The sequence below is a fragment of the Mesoplodon bidens genome, assembly GCF_964165515.1.
Source record: "Mesoplodon bidens genome assembly, contig: HAP1_SCAFFOLD_42, whole genome shotgun sequence".
Classification (NCBI taxonomy): Eukaryota; Metazoa; Chordata; class Mammalia; order Artiodactyla; family Ziphiidae; genus Mesoplodon; species Mesoplodon bidens.
In genome coordinates this window covers 156,056-181,235 of record NW_027671544.1, presented here as the reverse complement: position 1 = coordinate 181,235, position 25,180 = coordinate 156,056, and positions in this window count along the sequence as shown.

Here is a 25,180-nt window from a genome sequence, read left to right as displayed (position 1 = left end):
GTTTTAGAAAACAACATACAGTTTTCCAGAGAGTCTGTTGGCAATTTTCATCCTGTACATCTGTGTAACCAGGCTCCCTTTTCTCCATGGACTCTCCTGCATTTGTGTTTTTTACTCTATTTGCGGATGGCCCTTTTGACTGGAGGTAAGGGACACTTCTATGTAGTGTGGATTTGCAATTCCTGATGGCTTGCTTGGCCAAAAATGGCGTATGCATTTTTTCCCAAATATATTCAAGAAAATACACATACTCCCTTTTCGGCCAAGGGCAACATTGTGGAAGTTCTGTCGCTTTTCATGTGCTTTAAAGACGACTCCATTCTACCTCTTGAAATCTGTTTCCTTCAATTCTGCCTTGCATTCAAATCCTCTTCACTGCCTTACCTCATTATATTTCTGGATGATAGTTGTCCTTTATAACTCTGCAAGTTTGTGAATTGCTGTGCCCCTGATTTCCATTTTTTAACTCGCCTATTAGTGAGCTGGATGCAATACCACAGGATGGCTTTAGGCCCTATTCTAGTTCCGGGGCTTCAGGCTTAGCCTTTGGGTAATTCTTCTTCCTGATGGGAAACTAGAGTGACATGTGCCCATCCAAACACCTACAGCTAATCTCTCATTTATTTCCCCTCTTCCTGTTCATCCTCTGCACAATTTGCAAACTGTGCATAACAGGAGGGTAAAGGCGCTGACACTCCAAGTGGGGAGATTTTTAGTAATGCAGATGGAATGGTGAAGCCGAGCACGATGAAAGGAAAAATGAGGTACCTTTTAGAAAACATTCCCGATTACACTGTGTACTATCCACTGGGTTTCCAATGCATGTTTTAACTGTAGGAAGATTCCCTTAAACCTGGAGAGTTGGGACTACTAGAATGGGTAGCACACAGTATTGCTCTAAGTGGTGTTCTTTTGCTCACACAACCTCAGCAATCTTGTCAGCCCCAAGTGTCCAGTCTTATGTCTCATCCAGCTGTGGGTGTAAATGTGGTCAATCTAGGTTTTATCACAGGCCCTGAACGTAATTTTTAAGACTTTCTCTCTGTTTTTGCATTTTTCTTTTGAAATTTATTTTTATAAGTGGGTTTAACTGAATTTCAGTGCTGTGTTCATGCCGTTATACACACTCATGATTCCTTTATGGAGACATGAGAATACATATGTTTTAAAATACTTAGAGTCAGACATATTCCTCAGCAATGAATAGTGGGTGTTGAGTCCAGTTAATTGTGCCAGGAGTTGGTGTTGTCTAATACATACATAGTTTATGTAAAGGTATCTGTGCTAATTTAAAACTGTGGTTTGATGCATCACCCCACCTCGCCTTTCCCCTTAAGCAGGCAGAAGCTTGTTTTCTAAATGTGTGACTCTGTTGTGTTTGTAATTCAGTTCATGGGTAGCCATGTGTACATTCCCACTATGAGTTATATCTTTTGATATGATTGTTACTCTGTTATCTTTCGTAACTCAGTTCATGTTTAGCTTTGCTGACAGGACATTCATAAGTGATATGTTATGATAAGTTTCTTTTTCTGTGTGACTTATTTCACTTAGAATCATCGTACCTGAATCCACTCTTTTTGCTGCTACTGGCCTTATGACATTAATTTCATGGCTGAGGAATATTGCATCGTATGTAAGTACCACAATATCTTGAACCATTTTTGTCTTTCCTGGGATACATAAGGTGTACCCAAGTTGAGGTTCTTGTAAGCAGTGCAGCCCTGAATTTTGGGGTGGCTCTGTCTTATTGATTTCAGGTTTCCCAAGGTATATTCCCTAAACATGAAGTGCCCTTGGCTGTGTAGCTCTCTTGTTTGCTTGTTGTAGGGATCACAATGCATTCCTGCAGAGAGGCAGTTGGCCACTTATATCCCGCCCATCAGCATAACAATGTTCCCTGTTCTCCAGGGCCTGTCTTGCCTTTCTGGCTTTTACACATTTTGCGGATGTCCCTTTTGACAGGTGGGTAGTGATACTTCTTTGTAGTGCAGATTTGCATTGCCCGCTTTCTTGCTTAGCCAAAAAAGGGCGTATGCATTTTCCCCTGAATATATTCAGGAGAAAATGCATACACCATTTTTGGCCAAGTGCATCATTGTCGAAGCTGTGCCCCTCTTCCTGTGCTTTATAGGCGACTCCTACATACCTCTTGAAATCTGTTTCCTGCTATTCTGCCTCGCTTTCAAGTCCGCCTCGTTGCCTTCCCTCAACAGATTTTTGGACGATAGTTGTTTTTATTACTCTGCTAGTTTGTGAATTGCTGTGCCCCTGAGCTTCATTTTTCAACTTGTTATTTGTGAGCTGCACACAAGTCCAAAATTTTGGTTCAGGACCTAAACTGGTTTCCGGTGGGTGCCTGAGACTTTGGTTAATTCTTCTTCCTGCTGGGATATTAGAGTGACATGTGCCCGTCCAAATGCCTAACCACTACTCTCTCATTGGTTCTCCCTCTTCCCTACCATACTCTGCCAAATTGGCAACCTGTGGGAACCAGGAGATTAAAGGGGCTCTCTCTCCAAGTTGGGAGATTGATAGTAAAGCAGTTGAAAGTCAAACCAGAGAACCAGGAATGGGACTATTCGTTCAGTTTTAGAAACCTTTCGTATTCACAGTGTGTCCATTCTCTAGGTTTCCTGTACATGTTATAGCTGTAGTAATATTCCCTTCAACTTGGAGAGTTGGGACCCATGGAATGGGTGCCATTCATTATTGCTTAAAGGGTCTGCATTTGCTCACCCAATCTCACCAATCCTCTCAGTCCCAAGTGTCCAGCCTTATGCCACATCCAGCTCTCATTGTAGATAGGGTCATTCCAGGTTTCGTCAGAGACCCTGAAGGAATTGTAAAGAATTTCCTTGTTTTTTGTTTTGTTTTTGAAATTCCTTTTTATAGTGGGTTTGGGCTGATTCTCCCTGCCATTTTTATGCCAGTCTAGACACACTTGATTCCCTTACGGAGACATATCAGTACATAGGTTATAAGATTGTTACTAGTAAGATATATTCTTCTGCAGGGAATATGGGGTGTTGAGTCCCTTTCACTGAGGAAGGTGTAGGTGTTGTCTATTTCGTATTTGGTTTTTGGAACGGTACCTGTACTAATAGCAAACTCTGGTTTTATGAATCACCCCACCTCTCCTGCACCCTTAAGCAAGCATAAGAGTGTTTTCTAAAAGGGAGGCTCTCTTCTGTTTCCTATCTCAGTTCATGTGTAGCCATGTTTACAGGACCTTCATTAGTGATATCTTATGATAATTTTCTATTTCTTTGTGACTTATTTCACTTAGAATCATCGTACCTGAATCCACTCATTTTGCTGCTACTGGCCTCATGACATTGATTTCTTGGCTAAGTGATATTCCATCGTACGTAAATACCAGTGTTTTCTGAACCATTTTTGTCTTTCCTGGGATATTTAAGGTGTACCCAAGTTGAGGTTTTTGTTAGCAGTGCAGTCCTAAATTTTGTGGTGGCTCTGTCTTATTGATTTTCAGTTTTCCCAAGGTATATTCCCTAGACTGGAAGTGTCCTTGGCTCTGTAGCTCTGTTGTTTACTTGTTTTAGGGAACACAATGCACTTCTCCAGAGAGGCAGTTGTCAATTTACATCCTGCCCATCAGCATAAAAAGGCTCCCAGTTCTCCATATCCTATCTTGCCTTTCTGGTTTTTACCCATTTTCTTGATGTCCCTTTTGACAGATCGGAAGTGATACTTCTTTGTAGTGCAGATTTGCATTGCCCGCTTGCTTGCTTGGCCAAAAAGGGCGTATGCGTTTTCTCCTGAATATATTCAGGAGAAAACACATACGCCCTTTATGGCCAATTCCATAATTGTCGAAGTTGTGATGCTTTTCCTGTGTTTAAAGGCGATTCCAATGTACTTCTTGAAATCTGTTTCATGGAATTCTGCCTCATTTTCAATGCCTCCTCGTGGCATTCCCTCAACAGATTTTTGGAAGTGAGTAGTCCTTTATAACTCTGCAAGTTAGTTAATTGTTGTGCCCGTGAGCTCTATTTTCAACTCGCATTTTTGTGAGCTGACCGCAAATCCACACTTTTGCTTCAGGACCTATACTCTTTCCTGGGGGTGACAGGCTGAGAGATTGGTTAATTCTTCTGTGTGACGGGAAATTTGAGTGCCATGTGTCCATCGAAATGCCTACAGCTCCTCTCCCATTGTTTCTCCCTCTTCCCTTATATCCTCTGCACTATTTGCCAACTGTGCAAAACAGGAGGTTATAGGGGCTGACTCTCCAACTTGGGAGATTGATAGTAAAGCAGTTGCAATGTCAAACTGGAGCACAAGGAGCCAAATAATTTGTACAGTTTTAGAAACCTTTCACCATCAGAGGGTGTCCATTCTCTAGGTTCCCCATACAGGTTAAAACTCTAGTGATATTCCCTTCTACCTGTAGAGTTGGAAACCATGGAATGGATGGCAGGCATTATTGTTTTAAAGGGTCTGCATTTTCTCACCCAATCTCACCCATACTCTCAGTCCCAAGTGACCAGCCTTATGCCATATCCAGCTGTCGTTGTAGATAGGGTCATTCCAGGTTTCATCAGAAACCCTGAAGGTATTGTGTAAGAATTTCCCTGTTATTTTGTTTTGTTTTGAAATTCATTTTTATAGTGCGTTTGAGCTGATTCTCACTGCCGTGTTTATGTCGTTCTAGCCACACTTCTTTCCCTTACCGAGACATATCAATACATAGGTTTTAAAGTTCTTACTAGTCTGATATATTTCTCTGTGGGGAATATGGGTGTTAGTTCCGTTCACTGAGGAAGGAGTATGGCTTGTCTCTTCTGTATTTGGATTATGGAACGGTACCTGAGCTAATATCAAACTCTGGTTTGTGCATCTCCCCACCACTCGTTTCCCCTTAAGGAAGCATAAGAGTTTTTATTTTTTCTAAATCTGAGACCCTATTCTCTTTCCTAACTCAGTTCATATGTAGTCATGTATTCATTCCCATCATAAGTGATATCATATGTCAGAATGCACCATGGCCCTTGTCATAATAATGCTCCATGACTCCTGTCATCTCAATGCTCCATGCCCTAGTTATCACAATGCTCCATGACCCTTGTCATTACAATTCACCAAGTCCTTGTCATCACAAAGCTACATGACACTTCTCATCACACTGTTACATGCTCTTGTCATCACAATTCTCAATGCACTTGTCATTGCAATGTTCCATGACCCCTGGCATAGCAAGCTCCAAGTGTTTGTCATCACAATGCTACACGGCGTTGTCATCAAAATACTAAATGGCCTTGTTATCACAATGCTCATTACACTTGTCATCACAATTCTCCATGCCCTTGTCATCACAATGCTCCATGACCCCTGTCATTACAATGCTCCCTGACCCCTGTCATCACAATACTTCACGCCCCTTGTCATTACAGTGCTCCATGATACTCATCATCACAATAACACAAGGTCTTCTCATCACAATGCCACATGACATTTGTCATCACAATGCTCAATACACTTGACATCACAATGCTCCCTGACTATTGCCATCAGTATGCTCCTTGAACACTTTCATGACAAGGATACATGCGTTTTTCATTACAATGATCCAGGCCCTATTCATCACAATGCTAAAAGACACCTGTAATCACAATGCTCCTTGCCCTTGCCATCACAACGCTCCATGACGCATGTCATTAGAATGTTCAATGGCATTCTCATCACAATGTACCATGCCCTTGTCATCACACAGGTCAATGACACATGTCAGCAGAATGCTCCTTGGCCTTCTCCTCACAATATGCCATGCCCTTGTCATCACAATGATCCAAGACCCCTGTAATCACAATGCTCCAAGCCCCTTTTCATCAGTATGCTCCATGAGACTTGTCATTACAAGGCTCCATGGATTTCTCATCACAATGCTACAGGAGCTTGTCATCAAAATGCTTCACGACCTTGTCATTAAAATTCAAAATGGCCCTTGTCAGCATAATGCTCCAAGCCCTAGTCATCACAATGCTCCATTATATTGGTCATCACAATCCTCCATTACATTTGGCATCACAGTGCTCCATGCCATTGTCATCGCAATGGACCAAGACATATGTCATCACAATGCTCCCTGACAACTGTCTTCACAATAATCCATGACCTTCTTATCACAGTGCTCCATGCCATTGTCATCACAATGCAACATGTCCACTGTCATCACAATAATCTATGAAACGTGTCAGACCGAAGCTCCATGCCCCTGTCATCACAATTCTCCATGCCCTTGTCATCACAATACTCCATGACACCTGTCATCACAATGCTCCGTGACTCCAGTCATCACAATGCTTCATGAACTTTGTCATCACAATGGACCATGCCTTCTTCATCAACAGTCTCTGTGACATTTTTAACCACTATGCTCCAGGAAATTTTCATCACATTGCTCTTTGACCCTTGTCACCACAATGCTCTATGCCTTTGTCAGCACAATGCTCCATGACACATGTCATCACAATGCACCATGCACTTGTCATCACAGTGCTCCACAACCTTGTCATCACAATGCTCCATAAAACTTGTCATCACAATGCTCCATGCACTTCTCGTCAAAATGCTCTCTCACCAGTGATATCACAATGTTACATCACAATTCATCAAAATACACCCTCACCCCTGTCATCACAATGTTCCATGACACCTGTCATCACAATGCTACATGCACTTATCATCACAAGGTTCGATGAGCCATGACAACACAATATTCCATAAACCCTGTCATTAAAATGCTCCATGACCATTTTCATCAAAATGCTCCATGAACCCTGACATCACAATGTTCCATAACCACTGTCATCAAAATGTTCCTTGACACTTTTCATCTAATTGCACCATGATCCTGTCATCACAATGCTCCCTGCCCTTCTCATCACAATGCACAGCGCCCTTGTCATCAAAATTCTCCAACACCTTTGTCATCACAAAGATCCATGACCCTTGGCATCACAAAGCTCCATGAAAGCTATCATCACATTGCTCTTTGTCCTTGTCATCACAAAGCTCCATGACACATGTCATCAGAATGCTCCATGGCCTTCTCATCACAATGCTCAATGCCCTTGGCATCACAATGCTCCATTACACGTGTCATAACTATGCTCCAAGAACCCTGCCATCACGATATTCCATGTCTCTTTCATCACAAGGCTCCATGACGCTTAAAATCACAATGCTCCAAGACCCTTGTAATCACAATGCTCCATGCCCCTTTTCATCTCAATGATCCATGAACCCTGTCATCACAATACACCATGCCCATCATCATAATGCTTCATGCTATTGTCATCACTATGAAAGCAAAATGCTCCATGACCACTGTCATAACAATGCTCCAAACCCTTTTGATCACAATATTCCATAACACTTGTCATCACAATACCCATGACGCTCCTCATCACAATTATCCATGGTCTTCTCATCACAATGCTCCATGACATTTGTCATCACAATGCTCAATACACTTGTGATCAAAATGCTCCCTGACACTTGTTGTCTGTATGCTCCTTGAACCCTGTCATGACAAGGCTCCATGCCTTTTTCATCACAATGATCCATGTCCTTTTCATCACAATGCTCCAAGACCCCTGTAATCACAATGCTCCATAACCATGTCATCACAAACTCAGTGACGCATGTCATCAGTATGCTCCTTGGCCTTCTTCTCACAATGACCCATGCCCTTGTCATCACAATGTTCCAAGAGCCCTATAATCAAAATGCTCCATGCACCTTTTCATCAGTATGCTCCATGAGACTTGTCATAACAAGACTCCATTTTTTTCTCATCACAATGCTCCAGGATATTGCCATCACAATGCTTCACGAACTTGTCATGAAAATTCTCAATTGCCTTTGTCATCATTATGCTCCAAGCCCTAGTCATCACAATCCTCCATTACATTTGGCATCACAATGCTCCATTCCATTTTCATCGCAATGGACCATGACATATTTCGTAACAGTGCTCCCCGACACCTGTCTTCACAATACTCCATGACCTTCTCATCACAATGCTCCATGCCCTTGTCATCACAATGAACCATGTCCACTGTCATCACAATAATCTATGAAACTTGTCAGAAAAATGCTCCTTGCCCCTGTCATAACAATGCTCCATGACCCCTGTCATCACAATGCTCCGTGACTCCAGTCATCACAATGTTTCATAACGTTTGTCATCACAATGGTCCATGCCCGCATCATCACAAGGCTCTGTGACTTTTGTAACCTCAATGCTCCATGAGTTTTTCATCACAATGCTCCGTGACCCTTGTCTTCACAATGCACCATGCCCACTGTCATCACAATAATCTATGAAACATTTTAGACCAATGCTCCATGCCCCTGTCATCACAATGCTCCATGCCTTTGTCATCACAATGCTCCATGACCCCTGTCATCACAAAGCTCCGTGACTCCAGTCATCACAATGCTTCATAACGTTTGTCATCACAATGGTCCATGCCCGCATCATCACAAGGCTCTGTGACCTTTGTAACCACAGTGTTCCATGAAATTTTCATCACAATGCTCCGTGACCCTTGTCATCACAATGCTCCATGACTTTGACAGAAAAATGCTCCGTGACCCTTGTCATCACAATGTGCCACACGCTTTTCATCACAACGGTCCACAAATTTGTCATTGCTATGCTCCATTATCCTTGTAATCACAATGCTCCATTGCACTTTTCATCTCAATGCTCTATGAACCCAGTCATCACAATGCACCATGCCCATCATCATAATGCTTCACGCCATTGTCATCACAATGAAATCAGTATTCACCATGACCACTGTCATCAAAACACTTCCTGACACCTGACAACACAATGATCCGGGACTCTTGTCATCACAGTGCTCCATTCCCTAGTCATCACACTGGTCCATGACCCCTGTCATCACAATACTCCATGAACATTTTTAGCCCAATGCTCCATGACCCTTGTCATCAGAATGATCCATGCCCTTGTCATCCCAATGCTCCATGACCCCTGTATTCACAATGCTCTGTGACGCTTGTCATCACTATGCTCCATGACACCTGTCATCACAATGCTCCATGCCTTTGTCAGCAAAATGCTTTATGACCTTTTCATTACAGTGCTCTATGTGCTTGTCATCACAATACTCCATTACTATTGTCATCACAATCCTCCATGAACCTTGGGATTACATTGCTTAATTCCCTTGTCATCACAATGCTCCATGCTCCTTGAAATCATAATGATCCATGACCTCTGTCATAACAATGCTCCAAACCCTTTTGATCACAATATTCCATAACACTTGTCATCACAATGCCCCATGACGCTTGTCATCACAATTATCCATGGTTTTCTTATCACAATGCTCCATGACCTTTGTCATCACTATGCTCTATACAATAGTCATCAAAATGCTCCCTGACACTTGTTGTCTGTATGCTCCTTGAACCCTGACATGACAAGGCTCCATGCCGTTTTCATCACAATGATCCATGCCCTTTTCATCACAATGCTCCAAGACCCATGTAATCACAATGCTCCATGCACTTGTCATCACAAAGCTCAATGACGCAAGCCATCAGAATGCTCCTTGGTCTTCGCCTCACAATGATCCATGCCCTTGTCATCACAAAGTTCCAAGACCCCTGTAATCACAATGCTCCATGCCCCTTTTCATCAGTATGCTCCATGAGACTTGTCATTACAAGGCTCCATGGTTTCCTCATCACAATGCTCCAGGACCTTGACATCACAATGCTTCATGACCATGTCATGAAATTTTTCAATGGCCCTCGTCATCATAATGCTCTAAGCCCCAGTCATCACAATGCTCCATTATATTTGTCATCACAATCCTCAATACACTTGTCATCACAATGCTCCCTGACACTTGTCGTCAGAATGCTCCTTGAAACCTGTCATGAAAAGGCTCCATGCCTTTTTCATCACAAAGCCCCATGCCGTTTTCATCACATTGCTCCATGCCATTGTCATCAAAATACTCCACAAGCTTTTCATCAGAATGTTGCATGACGCTTGTCATCATAAATCTCCATGCACATGTCAGCACATTGCTCCCTGACCCTTGTCATCACAATGCTCCAAGCCATTGTCATGACAATGCTCCATTACCTTTGTCATCAGAATCCTCCATGACACTTGTCATCACAGTGCTCCATGCCAGTGTCATCACAATGGGCCATTACATATGTCAGCACAATGCTCCCTGACACATGTCTTAACAATAATTCATGACCTGGTCATCACAATGCTCCATGCCGTTGTCATCACAATGCACCATTCAAACTCTCATCGCAATAATACATGAAACTTATTAGACAATGTTCCATGCCCTTGTCATCAAAATGCACCATGCCGTTGTTATCTCAATGCTCCATGACCCCTGTCATCACAATGCTCCGTGACTCCAGTCATCACAATTCTTCATGACCTTTGTCATCACAATGGTCCATGCCCTTGTCATCAACAGTCTCTGTGATCTTTTTAACCACAATGCTCCATGAACTTTTCAGCACAATGCCCTTCGACCCTTGTCATCACAATGCTCTATGCCTTTCTCAGCACAATGCTCCATGACCCTTGTCATCACAATGCTCCATGCCCTTGTAAGCACAATGCTCCATGACACATGTCATCAAGATGCACCATGCACTTGTCATTACAGTGCTCCACAATCTTGTCATCACAATGCTCCATAAACCTTGTCATCACAATGCTCCATGCATTTCTCATCAAAATGCTCTCTCACCACTGATATCACAATGTTAAATCACTATTCGTCACAATACTCGCTCACCCGTTTCATCATAATGTTCCATGACTCCTGTCATCACAATGGTACATTCACTTATCATCACAATGTTCGATGACCCATGACATCACAATGTTCCTTAACACCTGTCATCAAAATGCTCCATGACCCTTTTCATCAAAATACTCCATGACCGCTGATATCACAATGTTCCATAACACCTCTCATCAAAATGTTCCATGACACTTTTTATCAAATTGCTCCATGACCCTTTCATCACAATGCTCCCTGCCATTCTCATCACAATGCACAACGCCCTTGTCATCAAAATGCTCCATGACTTTGTCATTACAAAGATCCATGACCCTTGGCATCACAATGCTCCATGTCATTTTCATCACAATGCTCCATGAACGCTCTCATCACATTGTTCCATTCCCTTGTCATCACAAAGCTCCATGACACATGTCATCAGAAAGCTCCATGGCCTTCTCATCACAATGTTCCATGCCCTTGACATCACAATGCTCCATTACCCCTGTCATAACAATGCTCCATGACCACTGCCATCACGATGTTCCTTGGCCTTTTCATCACAAGGCTCCAAGACCCTTCTCATCACATGCTCCAAGACAACTGTAATCACAATGCTCCATGCCCCTGTTCATCTCAATGATCCATGAACACTGTCATCACAATGCAACATTCCCATCATCATAATGCTTCATGCAATTGTCATCACAAAGAAATCAAAATGCTCCATGAACTCTGTCATAACAATGTTCCAAACCCTTGTGATCACAATATTCCATAACACTTGTCATCACAATGCCCCATGACACTCGTCATCACAATTATCCATGGTCTGCTCATCACAATGCTCCATGACCTTTGACATCACAATGCTCAATACACTTGTCATCAAAATGCTCCCTGTCACTTGTTGTCTGTACGTTCCTTGAAACCTGTCATGACAAGGCTCCATGCCTTTTTCATCACAATGATCCATGCCTTTTTCATCACAATGCTCCAAGACCCCTGTAATCACAATGCTCCATGCCTTTGTCATCACAATGTTCTATGACACATATCATTAGAATGCTCCTTGGCCTTCTCCTCACAATGCTCCATGACCTTGTCATCACAATGTTCCAAGACCCCTGTAATCACAGTCGTCCCTACCCCTTTTCATCAGTATGCTCCATGAGATTTGTCATCACAATGCTCCATGGTTTTCTTATCACAATGCTCCATGACCTTGTCATCACAATGCTTCATGACCTTGTTATGAAAATTCTCAATGGCCCTTGTCATCATAATGCTCCAAGCCCTAGTCATCACAATGCTCCATTATATTTGTCCTCACAATCCTCCATTACATTTGGCATCACAATGCTCCCTGCCATTGTCATCGCAATGGACCATGACATATGTCATCACAATGCTCCCTGACACCTTTCTTCAAAATACTCCATGAACTTCTCTCACAATGATCCATGCCCCTATCATCACAATGCTCCATGCCCTTGTTATCACAATGCCCCATGACACCTGCCATCACGATGTTCCATGGTCTTGTCATCACAAGGCTCCATGACCGTTCTCATCACAATGCTCCAAGACCCCTGTAATCACAATGCTCCATGCCCCTTTTCATCTCAAAGATCCATGAACCCTGTCATCACAATGCACCATGCCCATCATCATAATGCTTCATGCTATTGTCATCAAAATGAAATCAAAATGCTCCATGACCTCTGTCATAACAATGCTCGAAACCCTTGTGATCACAATATTTCATAACACTTGTCATCACAATGCCCCATGACTCTCGTTATCACAATTATCCATGGTCTTCTCATCACAATGCTCCATGACCTTTGTCATCACAATGCTCAATACACTTGTCATCAAAATGCTCCCTGACACTTATTGTCTGTATGATCCTTGAAACCTGTCATTTCAAGGCTCCATGCCATTTTCATCACAATGATCCATGTCCTTTTCATCACAATGTTCCAAGACCCCTGTAATCACAATGCTCCAGGCCCTTGTCATCACAAAGCTCAATGACGTATGTCATTAGAATGCTCCTTGGCCTTCACCTCACAATGCTCCAAGCCCATGTCATCACAAAGTTCCAAGAACCCTGTAATCGCAATGGTCCATGTCCCTTTTCTTCAGTATGCTCCATGAGATTTGTCATCACAAGGCTCCATGGTATTCTCATCACAATGTTCCAGGAACTTGTCATCACAGTGCTACATGACTTGTCATAAAAATTCTCAATGGCCCTTTTCATCATAATGTTCCAAGCCCTAGTCATCACAATGCTTCATTATATTTGTCATCACAATCCTGCATTGCATTTGGCATCACAATGCTCCCTGTCATTGTCATCGCAATGAACCATGACATATGTCATCACAATGCTCCCTGACACCTTTCTTCAAAATACTCCATGAACTTCTCATCACAATGTTCCATGCCCCTATCATCAAAATGCTCCATGCTCTTGTCATCACAATGCTCCATGACCCCTGTCGTCACATTGCTCCGTGACTCCAGTCATCACAATGCTTCATAACATTTGTCATCACAACGGTCCATGCCCGCATCATCACAAGAATCTGTGACGACCGTTGTAACCTCAGTGCTCCATGAACTGTTCATCACAATGCTCCGTGACCTTTGTCATCACAATGCTTCATGCATTTGTCAGGAAAATGCTCCATGACACTTGTCATCACAATGTGCCACGCACTTTTTATCACAACGGTCCACAAATTTGTCATCACAATGCTCCATAAACATTGAAAACACAATGCTCCTTTCCCTTCTCATCACAATGCTCCATAAACCCATCATAACAATGATCCATGACCCCTGCCATCAAAATGTTCCACGGCATTGTCATCACAAAGCTCCAAGACACTTGTCATCACAATGCTCCAAGACCCCTGTAATCACAATGCTCCATGCCCTTGTAATCACAAAGCTCCATGACACATGTCATCAGAATGTTCCATGTCCTTCTCATCAAAATGATCCATGCCTTGTCATCACAGTGCTGCAAGACCCCTGTAATCACAATGCTCCATGCCCCTTTTCATCAGTATGCACCATGAGGTTTGTCATCACAAGGCTCCATGGTTTTCTCATCACAATGCTCCAGGACCTTGTCATCACAATGCTTCACGACCTTGTCAGGAAAATTCTCAATGGCCCTTGTCATCATAATGCTCCAATCCCTAGTCATCACAATGCTCCATTATATTTGTCATCACAATCCTCCATTACATTTGTCATCACAATCCTCCCTGTCATTGTCATCACAATGGACCATGACATATGTCATCACAATGCTCCCTGACACATGTCTTCACAATAGTCCATGACATTCTCATCACAATGCTCCATGCCCTTGTCATCACAATGCTCCATGACACCTGTCATCACAATGTTCCGTGACTCCAGGCAACACAATGCTTCATAACATTTGTCATCACAGTGGTCGATGCCCGCGTCATCATAAGGCTCTGTGACATTTGTAACCACAATGCTCCATGAACATTTCATCAAAATGCTCCGTGACCCTTGTCATCACAATGCTCCATGCCTTTGTAAGAAAAATTCTCTATGACCCTTGCATGACCCTTGTCATCCCAACGGTCCACAAATTATTCTTTGCAATGCTCCTTAAACATTATAATCACAATGTTCCATGCCGTTCTCATCAAAATGCTCCATTACCCCTCTCATAACAATGCTCCATGACACCCGCCATCACAATGTTCCACGGCCTTATCATCACAAGTCTCCATGACACTTGTCATCACGATGCTCCAAGACACCTGTCATCACAATGCATCATGCCGATCATCATAATGTTTCCGGATATTGTCACCACAATGAAATCAAAATTCTTCATGACCTCTGTCATCACAATGCTCCATGACCCCTGTCATCACAATAATCCATGAATATTTTCAGCCCAATGCTCCATGAACCTTGTCATCACAGTGATCCATGCCCTTGTCATCCCAATGCTCCATGACCCCTGTATTCACAATGCTCCGTGGTGCTTGTCATCACAGTGCTCCATGACACCTGTCATCACAATGCTCCATGCCTTTGTCAGCAAAATGCTACATGACATTGTCATTACAATGCTCTATGCGCTTTTCTTCACAATACTCCATTACTATTGTCATCACAATCGTCCATGAACCTTGGAATCAGATTGCTTCATGCTCTTGTCATCACAATGGTCCATGCTCCTGAAATCAAAATGATCCATGACCTCTGTCATCACAATGCTCCAAACTCTTGTGATCACAAAGTTCAATAAACTTTGTCATCACAACGCTCCATGATGCCTGTCATCACAATACTCCATGCCCTTTTCATCAAAATGCTCCATGAACTTGTCATCACAATTCTCAATACACTTGTCATTACAATGCTCCCTGAAACTTGTCGTCAGAATGCTCCTTGAACACTGTCACGAAAAGGCTCCATGCCTTTTTCATCACAATGTCCCATGCCATTTTCATCACAATGCTCCATGTCATTGTCATCAAAATACACCAAAAGCTTGTCATCAGAATGCTCCATGGCCGTTGTCATCACAATTCTCCATGCACTTGTCAGCACCATGCTCCCTGACCCTTTTCATCACAGTGCTCCAAGCCATTGTCATCACAATGCTCCATTACCTTTGTCATCAGAATCCTCCATGACACTTGACATCTTAATGCTCCATGCCATTGTCATCACAATGGGCCATTACATATGTCATCACAATGCTCCCTGACACCTGTCTTCACAGTATTGCATGACCTGGTCATCACAATGCTCCATGCCATTGCCATCACAATGCGCCATTCCAACTGTCATCACAATAATCCATGAAACTTATTAGACCAATGCTTCATGCCCTTTCATCACAATGCTCTATGAACCCTGTCATCACAATGCTACGTGACTCCAGTCATCACAATTCTTCATGACCTTTGTCATCACAATGGTCCATGCCCTTGTCATCAACAGTCTCTGTGATCGTTTTAACCACAATGCTCCATGAACTTTTCAGCACAATGCCCTTTGACCCTTGTCATCACAATGCTCTATGCCTTTCTCAGCACAATGCTCCATGACCCTTGTCATCACAATGCTCCATGCCCTTGTAAGCACAATGCTCCATGACACATGTCATCAAGATGCACCATGCGCTTGTCATTACAGTGCTCCACAATCTTGTCATCACAATGCTCCATAAACCTTGTCATCACAATGCTCCATGCATTTCTCATCAAAATGCTCTCTCACCACTGATATCACAATGTTAAATCACTATTCGTCACAATACTCGCTCACCCGTTTCATCATAATGTTCCATGACTCCTGTCATCACAATGGTACATGCACTTATCATCACAATGTTCGATGACCCCTGACATCACAATGTTCCTTAACACCTGTCATCAAAATGCTCCATGACCCTTTTCATCAAAATACTCCATGACCACTGATATCACAATGTTCCATAACACCTCTCATCAAAATGTTCCATGACACTTTTTATCAAATTGCACCATGACCCTTTCATCACAATGCTCCCTGCCATTCTCATCACAATGCACAACGCCCTTGTCATCAAAATGCTCCATGACTTTGTCATTACAAAGATCCATGACCCTTGGCGTCACAATGCTCCATGTCATTTTCATCACAATGCTCCATGAACGCTCTCATCACATTGTTCCATTCCCTTGTCATCACAAAGCTCCATGACACATGTCATCAGAAAGCTCCATGGCCTTCTCATCACAATGCTCCATGCCCTTGACATCACAATGCTCCATTACCCCTGTCATAACAATGCTCCATGACCACTGCCATCACGATGTTCCTTGGCCTTTTCATCACAAGGCTCCAAGACCCTTCTCATCACATGCTCCAAGACAACTATAATCACAATGCTCCATGCCCCTGTTCATCTCAATGATCCATGAACACTGTCATCACAATGCAACATTCCCATCATCATAATGCTTCATGCAATTGTCATCACAAAGAAATCAAAATGCTCCATGAACTCTGTCATAACAATGTTCCAAACCCTTGTGATCACAATATTCCATAACACTTGTCATCACAATGCCCCATGACACTCGTCATCACAATTATCCATGGTCTGCTCATCACAATGCTCCATGACCTTTGACATCACAATGCTCAATACGCTTGTCATCAAAATGCTCCCTGTCACTTGTTGTCTGTACGTTCCTTGAAACCTGTCATGACAAGGCTCCATGCCTTTTTCATCACAATGATCCATGCTTTTTTCATCACAATGCTCCAAGACCACTGTAATCACAATGCTCCATGCCCTTGTCATCACAATGTTCTATGACACATATCATTAGAATGCTCCTTGGCCTTCTCCTCACAATGCTCCATGACCTTGTCATCACAATGTTCCAAGACCCCTGTAATCACAGTCATCCCTACCCCTTTTCATCAGTATGATCCATGAGATTTGTCATCACAATGCTCCATGGATTTCTTATCACAATGCTGCATGACCTTGTCATCACAATGCTTCATGACCTTGTTATCAAAATTCTCAATGGCCCTTGTCATCATAATGCTCCAAGCCCTAGTCATCACAATGCTCCATTATATTTGTCCTCACAATCCTCCATTACATTTGGCATCACAATGCTCCCTGCCATTGTCATCACAATGGACCATGACATATGTCATCACAATGCTCCATGCCTTTGTCAGCAAAATGCTACATGACATTGTCATTACAATGCTCTATGCGCTTTTCTTCACAATACTCCATTACTATTGTCATCACAATCGTCCATGAACCTTGGAATCAGATTGCTTCATGCTCTTGTCATCACAATGGTCCATGCTCCTGAAATCAAAATGATCCATGACCTCTGTCATCACAATGCTCCAAACTCTTGTGATCACAAAGTTCAATAAACTTTGTCATCACAACGCTCCATGATGCCTGTCATCACAATACTCCATGCCCTTTTCATCAAAATGCTCCATGAACTTGTCATCACAATTCTCAATACACTTGTCATTACAATGCTCCCTGAAACTTGTCGTCAGAATGCTCCTTGAACACTGTCACGAAAAGGCTCCATGCCTTTTTCATCACAATGTCCCATGCCATTTTCATCACAATGCTCCATGTCATTGTCATCAAAATACACCAAAAGCTTGTCATCAGAATGCTCCATGGCCGTTGTCATCACAATTCTCCATGCACTTGTCAGCACCATGCTCCCTGACCCTTTTCATCACAGTGCTCCAAGCCATTGTCATCACAATGCTCCATTACCTTTGTCATCAGAATCCTCCATGACACTTGACATCTTAATGCTCCATGCCATTGTCATCACAATGGGCCATTACATATGTCATCACAATGCTCCCTGACACCTGTCTTCACAGTATTGCATGACCTGGTCATCACAATGCTCCATGCCATTGCCATCACAATGCGCCATTCCAACTGTCATCACAATAATCCATGAAACTTATTAGACCAATGCTTCATGCCCTTTCATCACAATGCTCTATGAACCCTGTCATCACAATGCTACGTGACTCCAGTCATCACAATTCTTCATGACCTTTGTCATCACAATGGTCCATGCCCTTGTCATCAACAGTCTCTGTGATCGTTTTAACCACAATGCTCCATGAACTTTTCAGCACAATGCCCTTTGACCCTTGTCATCACAATGCTCTATGCCTTTCTCAGCACAATGCTCCATGACCCTTGTCATCACAATGCTCCATGCCCTTGTAAGCACAATGCTCCATGACACATGTCATCAAGATGCACCATGCGCTTGTCATTACAGTGCTCCACAATCTTGTCATCACAATGCTCCATAAACCTTGTCATCACAATGCTCCATGCATTTCTCATCAAAATGCTCTCTCACCACTGATATCACAATGTTAAATCACTATTCGTCACAATACTCGCTCACCCGTTTCATCATAATGTTCCATGACTCCTGTCATCACAATGGTACATGCACTTATCATCACAATGTTCGATGACCCCTGACATCACAATGTTCCTTAACACCTGTCATCAAAATGCTCCATGACCCTTTTCATCAAAATACTCCATGACCACTGATATCACAATGTTCCATAACACCTCTCATCAAAATGTTCCATGACACTTTTTATCAAATTGCACCATGACCCTTTCATCACAATGCTCCCTGCCATTCTCATCACAATGCACAACGCCCTTGTCATCAAAATGCTCCATGACTTTGTCATTACAAAGATCCATGACCCTTGGCGTCACAATGCTCCATGTCATTTTCATCACAATGCTCCATGAACGCTCTCATCACATTGTTCCATTCCCTTGTCATCACAAAGCTCCATGACACATGTCATCAGAAAGCTCCATGGCCTTCTCATCACAATGCTCCATGCCCTTGACATCACAATGCTCCATTACCCCTGTCATAACAATGCTCCATGACCACTGCCATCACGATGTTCCTTGGCCTTTTCATCACAAGGCTCCAAGACCCTTCTCATCACATGCTCCAAGACAACTATAATCACAATGCTCCATGCCCCTGTTCATCTCAATGATCCATGAACACTGTCATCACAATGCAACATTCCCATCATCATAATGCTTCATGCAATTGTCATCACAAAGAAATCAAAATGCTCCATGAACTCTGTCATAACAATGTTCCAAACCCTTGTGATCACAATATTCCATAACACTTGTCATCACAATGCCCCATGACACTCGTCATCACAATTATCCATGGTCTGCTCATCACAATGCTCCATGACCTTTGACATCACAATGCTCAATACGCTTGTCATCAAAATGCTCCCTGTCACTTGTTGTCTGTACGTTCCTTGAAACCTGTCATGACAAGGCTCCATGCCTTTTTCATCACAATGATCCATGCTTTTTTCATCACAATGCTCCAAGACCACTGTAATCACAATGCTCCATGCCCTTGTCATCACAATGTTCTATGACACATATCATTAGAATGCTCCTTGGCCTTCTCCTCACAATGCTCCATGACCTTGTCATCACAATGTTCCAAGACCCCTGTAATCACAGTCATCCCTACCCCTTTTCATCAGTATGATCCATGAGATTTGTCATCACAATGCTCCATGGATTTCTTATCACAATGCTGCATGACCTTGTCATCACAATGCTTCATGACCTTGTTATCAAAATTCTCAATGGCCCTTGTCATCATAATGCTCCAAGCCCTAGTCATCACAATGCTCCATTATATTTGTCCTCACAATCCTCCATTACATTTGGCATCACAATGCTCCCTGCCATTGTCATCACAATGGACCATGACATATGTCATCACAATGCTCCATGCCTTTGTCAGCAAAATGCTACATGACATTGTCATTACAATGCTCTATGCGCTTTTCTTCACAATACTCCATTACTATTGTCATCACAATCGTCCATGAACCTTGGAATCAGATTGCTTCATGCTCTTGTCATCACAATGGTCCATGCTCCTGAAATCAAAATGATCCATGACCTCTGTCATCACAATGCTCCAAACTCTTGTGATCACAAAGTTCAATAAACTTTGTCATCACAACGCTCCATGATGCCTGTCATCACAATACTCCATGCCCTTTTCATCAAAATGCTCCATGAACTTGTCATCACAATTCTCAATACACTTGTCATTACAATGCTCCCTGAAACTTGTCGTCAGAATGCTCCTTGAACACTGTCACGAAAAGGCTCCATGCCTTTTTCATCACAATGTCCCATGCCATTTTCATCACAATGCTCCATGTCATTGTCATCAAAATACACCAAAAGCTTGTCATCAGAATGCTCCATGGCCGTTGTCATCACAATTCTCCATGCACTTGTCAGCACCATGCTCCCTGACCCTTTTCATCACAGTGCTCCAAGCCATTGTCATCACAATGCTCCATTACCTTTGTCATCAGAATCCTCCATGACACTTGACATCTTAATGCTCCATGCCATTGTCATCACAATGGGCCATTACATATGTCATCAAAATGCTCCCTGACACCTGTCTTCACAGTATTGCATGACCTGGTCATCACAATGCTCCATGCCATTGCCATCACAATGCGCCATTCCAACTGTCATCACAATAATCCATGAAACTTATTAGACCAATGCTTCATGCCCTTTCATCACAATGCTCTATGAACCCTGTCATCACAATGCTACGTGACTCCAGTCATCACAATTCTTCATGACCTTTGTCATCACAATGGTCCATGCCCTTGTCATCAACAGTCTCTGTGATCGTTTTAACCACAATGCTCCATGAAGTTTTCAGCACAATGCCCTTTGACCCTTGTCATCACAATGCTCTATGCCTTTCTCAGCACAATGCTCCATGACCCTTGTCATCACAATGCTCCATGCCCTTGTAAGCACAATGCTCCATGACACATGTCATCAAGATGCACCATGCGCTTGTCATTACAGTGCTCCACAATCTTGTCATCACAATGCTCCATAAACCTTGTCATCACAATGCTCCATGCATTTCTCATCAAAATGCTCTCTCACCACTGATATCACAATGTTAAATCACTATTCGTCACAATACTCGCTCACCCGTTTCATCATAATGTTCCATGACTCCTGTCATCACAATGGTACATGCACTTATCATCACAATGTTCGATGACCCCTGACATCACAATGTTCCTTAACACCTGTCATCAAAATGCTCCATGACCCTTTTCATCAAAATACTCCATGACCACTGATATCACAATGTTCCATAACACCTCTCATCAAAATGTTCCATGACACTTTTTATCAAATTGCACCATGACCCTTTCATCACAATGCTCCCTGCCATTCTCATCACAATGCACAACGCCCTTGTCATCAAAATGCTCCATGACTTTGTCATTACAAAGATCCATGACCCTTGGCATCACAATGCTCCATGTCATTTTCATCACAATGCTCCATGAACGCTCTCATCACATTGTTCCATTCCCTTGTCATCACAAAGCTCCATGACACATGTCATCAGAAAGCTCCATGGCCTTCTCATCACAATGCTCCATGCCCTTGACATCACAATGCTCCATTACCCCTGTCATAACAATGCTCCATGACCACTGCCATCACGATGTTCCTTGGCCTTTTCATCACAAGGCTCCAAGACCCTTCTCATCACATGCTCCAAGACAACTATAATCACAATGCTCCATGCCCCTGTTCATCTCAATGATCCATGAACACTGTCATCACAATGCAACATTCCCATCATCATAATGCTTCATGCAATTGTCATCACAAAGAAATCAAAATGCTCCATGAACTCTGTCATAACAATGTTCCAAACCCTTGTGATCACAATATTCCATAACACTTGTCATCACAATGCCCCATGACACTCGTCATCACAATTATCCATGGTCTGCTCATCACAATGCTCCATGACCTTTGACATCACAATGCTCAATACACTTGTCATCAAAATGCTCCCTGTCACTTGTTGTCTGTACGTTCCTTGAAACCTGTCAAGACAAGGCTCCATGCCTTTTTCATCACAATGATCCATGCTTTTTTCATCACAATGCTCCAAGACCACTGTAATCACAATGCTCCATGCCCTTGTCATCACAATGTTCTATGACACATATCATTAGAATGCTCCTTGGCCTTCTCCTCACAATGCTCCATGACCTTGTCATCACAATGTTCCAAGACCCCTGTAATCACAGTCATCCCTACCCCTTTTCATCAGTATGATCCATGAGATTTGTCATCACAATGCTCCATGGATTTCTTATCACAATGCTGCATGACCTTGTCATCACAATGCTTCATGACCTTGTTATCAAAATTCTCAATGGCCCTTGTCATCATAATGCTCCAAGCCCTAGTCATCACAATGCTCCATTATATTTGTCCTCACAATCCTCCATTACATTTGGCATCACAATGCTACCTGCCATTGTCATCACAATGGACCATGACATATGTCATCACAATGCTCCCTGACACCTTTCTTCAAAATACTCCATGAACTTCTCATCACAATGATCCATGCCCCTATCATCACAATGCTCCATGCCCTTGTTATCACAATGCCCCATGACACCTGCCATCACGATGTTCCATGGTCTTGTCATCACAAGGCTCCATGACCGTTCTCATCACAATGCTCCAAGACCCCTGTAATCACAATGCTCCATGCCCCTTTTCATCTGAATGATCCATGAACCCTGTCATCACATTGCACCATGCCCATCATCATAATGCTTCATGCTATTGTCATCAAAATGAAATCAAAATGCTCCATGACCTCTGTCATAACAATGCTCGAAACCCTTGTGATCACAATATTCCATAACTCTTGTCATCACAATGCCCCATGACTCTCGTTATCACAATTATCCATGGTCTTCTCATCACAACGCTCCATGCCCTTGTCATCACAATGCGCCATTCCAAATGTCATCGCAATAATCCATGAAACTTATTAGACCAATGCTCCATGCCCTTGTCATCACAATGCTCCATGACCTTGTTATCAGAATGTCCCATGACCACTGTCATCACAATGCTCCGTGACCCCAGGCATCACAATGCTTCATGAACATTGTCATCACAATGGTCCAAGCCCTCGTCATCAACAGTCTGTGTGACCTTTTTAACCACAATGCTCCATGAACTTTTCATCACAGTGCTCTTTGACCCTTGTCATCACAATGCTCCATGCGCTTTTCAGCACAATGCCCGATGACACATGTCATCACAATGCACCATTAGCTTGTCATCACAGTGCTCCAAAATCTTGTCATCACCATGCTCGATAAACCTTGTCATCACAATGCTCCATGCAATTATCATCAAAATGCTCTCTCAACACTAATATTACAATGTTACATCACAATTCGTCACAAGACTCCCTCACCCCTGGCATCGCAATGTTCCATGACCCCTGTCTTCACCATGCTACATGCATTTTCATCACAATGTTCGATGACCCCTGACATCACAATGTTCCTTAACACCTGTCATCAAAATGCTCCATGACCCTTTTCATCAAAATACTCCATGACCGCTGATATCACAATGTTCCATAACACCTCTCATCAAAATGTTCCATGACACTTTTTATCAAATTGCTCCATGACCCTGTCATCACAATGCTCCCTGCCATTCTCATCACAATGCACAACGCCCTTGTCATCTAAAATGCTCCATGACCTTGTCATCACAAAGATCCATGACCTTTGGCATCACAATGCTCCATGTCATTTTCATCACAATGCTCCATGAACGCTCTCATCACATTGTTCCATTTCCTTGTCATCACAAACCTCCATGACACATGTCATCAGAATGCTCCATGGCCTTCTCATCACAATGCTCCATGCCCTTGACATCACAATGCTCCATTACCCCTGTCATAACAATGCTCCATGACCACTGCCATCATGATGTTCCTTGGCCTTTTCATCACAAGGCTCCAAGACCCTTCTCATCACATGCTCCAAGACAACTGTAATCACAATGCTCCATGCCCCTGTTCATCTCAATGATCCATGAACACTGTCATCACAATGCAACATTCCCATCATCATAATGCTTCATGCAATTGTCATCACAAAGAAATCAAAATGCTCCATGAACTCTGTCATAACAATGTTCCAAACCCTTGTGATCACAATATTCCATAACACTTGATATCAAAATGCCCTATGACACTCGTCATCACAATTATCCATGGTCTGCTCATCACAATGCTCCATGACGTTTGCCATCACAATGCTCAATACACTTGTCATCAAAATGCTCCCTGTCACTTGTTGTCTGTATGTTCCTGGAAACCTGTCATGACAAGGCTCCATGCCTTTTTCATCACAATGATCCATGCCTTTTTCATCACAATGCTCCAAGACCCCTGTAATCCCAATTCTCCATGCCCTTGTCATCACAATATTCTATGACACATATCATTAGAATGCTGCTTGGCCTTCTCCTCACAATGCTCCATGACCTTGTCATCACAATGTTCCAAGACACCTGTAATCACAGTCGTCCCTACCCGTTTTCATCAGTATGCTCCATGAGATTTGTCATCACAAGGCTCCATCGTTTTCTTATCACAATGCTCCAGGACCTTGTCATCACAATGCTTTATGACCTTGTTATGAAAATTCTCAATGGCCCTTGTCATCATAATGCTCCAAGCCCTAGTCCTCACAATGCTCCATAATATTTGTCATCACAATCCTCCATTACATTTGGCATCACAATGCTCCCTGCCATTGTCATCGCAATG